The sequence below is a fragment of the Saccostrea cucullata genome, unplaced genomic scaffold (assembly GCF_032062105.1).
Source record: "Saccostrea cucullata isolate Sc308-1 unplaced genomic scaffold, CSIRO_AGI_Scuc_v1 ctg1496, whole genome shotgun sequence".
Taxonomy (NCBI): Eukaryota; Metazoa; Mollusca; class Bivalvia; order Ostreida; family Ostreidae; genus Saccostrea; species Saccostrea cuccullata.
Window position 1 is genome coordinate 56,681 of NW_026919925.1, and position 5,414 is coordinate 62,094.

General features: G+C 33.4%; 1 long non-coding RNA gene across 1 annotated transcript; it reads left to right on the plus strand.

Annotated features, from left to right (window-relative positions):
- The first annotated feature begins 2,192 nt into the window (after positions 1 to 2,192).
- Positions 2,193 to 4,958, plus strand: LOC134240253 (uncharacterized). The gene is made up of 4 exons (XR_009986399.1): positions 2,193 to 2,256; positions 3,138 to 3,240; positions 3,839 to 3,989; positions 4,823 to 4,958. It is a non-coding gene; the product is annotated as an uncharacterized LOC134240253 (long non-coding RNA).
- The last annotated feature ends 456 nt before the right edge of the window (positions 4,959 to 5,414 follow it).

The window sequence follows — 5,414 nt, forward strand, 5'->3', positions numbered from 1 at the left end:
TATTATAAAAAGACAACTTGCTTACTAGGGTGCAATATCAAAATCAACATAAGAAGAAAACTGACACATATTTCAAGTTTTTATAATGATTTATCGGCGGTTAAGGCCACGGCTGCGCTCATAATAACTGCAAATACAAAAACGGAAACAGTTCCAATGTGAACCCTGGGAACAGATGAACTATATTAATATTAATTTGATGATCATGTTCTTTAATGCATTTGAATAAATTTAATTGAAAAGTCCAGGTGAGCACTACTGGTAAGCTGAATATCCGCTCACTCTAGAGATAAGGAGCCGCGACGGAGGGGTTGGCTCTCATGGTAGGCTTTTACCTGAAAAAAATCAAAGTACTGAAAGTACTGCTACGAGTTGATGGTATTGTTTGTATGTTGTATAAGATCCCTCTGGAGAATTTTTACTCATATGACTTTAACCCCACCACTTGCCAGTGTACAGCTGCAAATTTTGCCCTATACTCGGCACTTTACGGTCATTGATCATTGATTGATCTTTTTTCATGCCAGCACCTACTGCGTCACAGGATCTCGATTTATACGGTCTCATCTGAAGGAACGGTCGCCACGTCCCATAGTGGGATTCGAACGCACAATGTATGGATAAACTTCTTACTTCGCGACTCTAGAGCAGACGCTCTAACTACTGCGCCATACATGTTAAAATGAGTTGAGGTCTCTGATCCATATTTGGGTTATATGTGTTATGTGTTGTGGTGAAAAAATAAATAAAGCAACTTTTCACACAAATATTTCAGACTAAGAGGACCAACCTTCAACAATATTACAAGTAGGGAATTATAACTTGGAGAAAGCACAAATGAAAAAGATCATTAAGGGGACGACCATTTGATTCTGAGGGGGGGGGGGGGGCTGGCAGATTTTGGAAATAAATAATGTTGAAAATAAATAATCTGTCCTCCACTACAAAGAAAATAAATTATCTGACATTGACTTATGATATTTAAATATTGTGAAAAATTCATTTTTATTTACGTGTAATTAAATCTCAAAAATCTTCAATTCGACAATTGTTTTGGCTCGCTTCGCTCGCCATTTTAGAACCAAATAGTATTTTAAATCAGATTACCAGACTTGATACTTGTAGTCAGTTTATCAACATGACAATGTGCACTTAGTAGGTGTGATGAATCACTTTAAATACAAGCCAATTCTTATACACCGCAAAAGACGAATTTTCTTGTCAAAGAATTATACTTCCACGGTAAATTAATACAAAATATACATTGGTGGATTTAAGGGGGACGTGCATGTGTACGACCCCCCCCCCCCTAAAATTTCAAAGTATGATACGAATAATAATGCCATACTTTGGTACAATACCAATATGTTTATGCCTAGTTTTTCTCTTAGATCTAGAATAAACAAAAACCCAAGAGCTTCAGGTGGCTTTGCCGGGTCCCTAGGCCCTTTTCATACAAATTATGATATGACTAGTATTAATAATGTCATGATTTGGCACATAACTAACCAATTCCTACACAATTGTGTCTATTTTTACTCTTTTAAATACAAAAAAACCCACGAGCTTCAGGGGGCTTCGCCGCCTGAACGCCCTTCATTCAAAGTATGATTTGACCAGTATTAATTATGTCATACTTTGGTTCATAATAATCAATGCCACTATGATAATAGTGCCTGGTTTTACTCTTATAATACACAACAACGCAAGAGCTTCAAGGGGGGGGGGGTGTTACTCCCTTTGCGTGACCCAGGACCCATCGGGGGCTTTACAGCGACCCCAGACCTATTTCCCAAATCCTGTATAGGAAAAATCTTTGAAAATCTTCTTCTCAGGAACCACTGGGCCAAAAAAAAGCTGAAACATATGTGCCCATGGAAGAATCATGGGGTAGTGTAGATTTCAAAATGTCTAAATTATGATCAGTGGGGTAGGGTGGAGATGCATTATGTATAACAAGGATGAAATCTGGTAAAGAACAGAATGGTCAAAGCTTCTCAGGTGAGCGATGTGGCCCATGGGCCTCTTGTTGATAAGTACAAACCAGTAGAGCTACAGTCTCGACAGAGACTTCTGGTAATTTTTTCTTCCATCCCGGTTGTTGCTAATGCTATTTCATAATTAGTTGAAATTAGAATGCAATAGTACCTGGACATAATTTATCATTTCAGAGAGAAGAAAACTGTGTGACTTTAAAAGACAACCAGTGAGATAAAATCATAGAAAATGTATGATGATTCAGGATGTGGTCATTTGGTAAGTGGTAATTCATTCATGATTCGTATGTATATGACAATTGCCTGAAAAAAAAAAAAAGATTCTAAATTTTATTTAAATACTGAACTGTGGTATATTAGCTGTGAGCTACAAGAAGTTTTATGTAAAAGCTAGGGCTGAAACAATTTGCCCCCTCCATGTTATGTGTGTATTGCTATGATTGACATACAATCAGTTCTCTAATACATACACTTCAATAAAACTTTGTCGTCTCGAACCTGAATTGAACAGGAAAAAACTCTGAGATCTCTCCAAAAATTTGAATGAAAAAAAGGAAATGCTTATTAACTGATTTCTTGCTGGTCAGTATTTTGATTACTTAAAGGAAGCTCTAAAACTGCACACTAAAGAGTTCTACTTTAACATCAGTTAGTTTTATGAAGTTAGAGTGATCTGCCCATAGATTAAGATTATGAAAAATGTTATTTTACAGTCAGTTAGATTATTTTTAATAGATTAAATTATTTTAAGAATTATTTAAAATAAAAAAAATAGGAAATTAATTATTTTCATAAATTTTTCCAATGTAAGTAAACAGCAATGATTTCTGCTTACAGATAGTCCATTGTCTTTGAAAATTTCTTGGGGAAATGAGGCACATACCATATGTTCTAAATGAATAAAAAAGGCTCATTATGCACATATTTATATGAAATATGATAGATTTTTTTCTATCCAAGGAATAATTTCTGAAAGTCACTAAGTTTTTAGAGTTTCCTTTATTTTAAAGATATTCAATGAAATTATTTGAAGTATTATATTTTGGTAAATTTTATGATACTAAAAGGTTATATGGATGAAAAAACAGCATGCGTGTATGACAATAGGGCTTAAATTTTTAATGTCTCTTAATTTTTGAGTGACATTAAAACAGGAATTGTCATCACCAATAGACGAATTTCACATTCCTAAGAGTTTTCTCCAATTGTTGGCGTATCGCTCATTTTTCCCACTTTGTCCTTTGTAAGTTACTTGTTAATATTTTCAATCTTCAAAAATATTGGACAATTACAATCTGTATCTGTATTGGCAGAGTATGGGGGCAACATGAAAATCATAATGAATATGTTCATACTGATTTTATTTCTAAGATATTGTCCCTCAAAGTTGATACTGTTAAAGAGGGAAAACAGCGTTTTAAGCCGGTTGACCCCAGATTGACCCTGCGAAGGGGAATAACTTTTGTAAATGTGAAAATACTTTATCAAAGTTTATGGTATATCATAAAGATCTAAAACTGACTGAATTTTGACCAGCCAATTTATGAACATGATGAATGGATGTAAATAATGTTGGTCAATATATGTAAAAAAAAAATTTAATTACTTGTTTACATATACATTTGTGGTATCTCTCCCATTGAAGTTTATAAACTTGTTATTTATTTCTTAAATAAACTGAGCGTACATGCAATACCGGTATAAAATTACTCATAAGATGCATGTATACTTAAACCATGATAAAATCATATGTGTCCAATGCAGCATATGATAAGTCATTAACATACAGTCAAGTACATGTGTATCTATACTGTAATACATATATATTGCATTATTTTTAGGTCCTGTTCTGTGGATGCCCTAAGACAGTGTCTACCCATCACTCCATCTGATATCACTTGTTCTGAGCATATTTCTCTCTCAAACTTAAACTACAGAGAGCCTGTGGATAGTGGATGAAGAGTGACCTTAGACCAATTTTCTAGGTCAAAGGTCAGTATCAAAATCTACTGTATATCTTTATTTAAAATCGTAGTCCAGAGTATATTTCTCCCCTGCCTGGTGTAATCTAGCTTTTGTGCAATTGGGTGGAGGGTCTGCAATGATTTTCAACCAATTTCTAGGTCGAATATCAAAATAAAAAAAAATCTCTCCCAAATATTTTTGTTATTATAAAGAGTATGTTTTCTCTCAAACTAATCAAACTTAAAGCAGGGTTCTTAGTATGAGATACATGTAGTAATATATTCTCAATGACATAATAAGGCTGAAAACATTATTTATATTAGGCCTAAAATACAATATTGTTTGTTTGCAGTTGCCGACCGACCCACTGAAAATGCACCTGACCCAAACTTTTTTTAGCCATTTTGTAATATTTTTTTTCTCTCCAATTTTTCAGGATATTAAAACTGTTTCATTTTCAATTTTTTTCTTTATCAATCATACCAAGAGTGCAGCTTATTCATGTAAAGTAGGCCTATGAAAAACTTTATTTTATGTTATCTAACAAAGATCTGGAAATATTTTTTTTTCAAAAAAAAAAAAAAAATTGCCTACCTACCTACTCAGACTAAAAATTATAGGTCGGCACTGCAAACAAAGAATTTTTTAAGCTTGGCCTTATGTTATTTTTGTTTCACTTATCATAAAGCATTTAATATTAAAGAGATACATTAAATGCTGAAATCATATGTATCATGGTCATGGAAAGTAAATATTGATATTGGTATATTAAAGGACATTGACTGATCTTTCAGATTTCTAAGTTATATTCAAGCATTATAATTTTGACATCATATAATAATTTTGTATGAATATTGCAGATCAAAGGTGATGTGAAGAAAACCAGGAAACTGATGTTGAAAGAAGTACTTAATGACCCTTATGAATGGACTTAAATGTGAAAGACTGTTCCATTGTTTATCTAAGATATATGAATTTATTTAATATTTTGATATCATTGAAAAAATCAGTTACAGTTTTTGTACATCAAATGAATTATTAAACATATAAAATGGAAATGCTTTTTTCTTTTACATGTAATAAATTTTTTTGATAGATTTTTAAAAGAATACACATTATTTCACATTGCTTCCTTTAGAAAAATTAGGGAATCTTGAAGTGTCCCAGTAATTTCCACCAGGAATGGGACTCCAGATAATTCCACCAAGTTTCCGCCACACAGAAAGTGTTACACAAGTTCCATATTGTTTCCTGAGTCAAGGAAACTGCAGGAATCATAAGGTTTCACGAGCTTCCATGTAGTTTCCCATCAAAGAAAACCTTAAGATTCCATCAAGTTTCCATTCAACGGAAACCACTACGCTCATATTCCATATGGTTTCCTGAGTCGAGAAAGCTTTAGGAATCATGAGGTTTCCCGAGCTTCCATGTAGTTTCCCGTATAAGGAAACC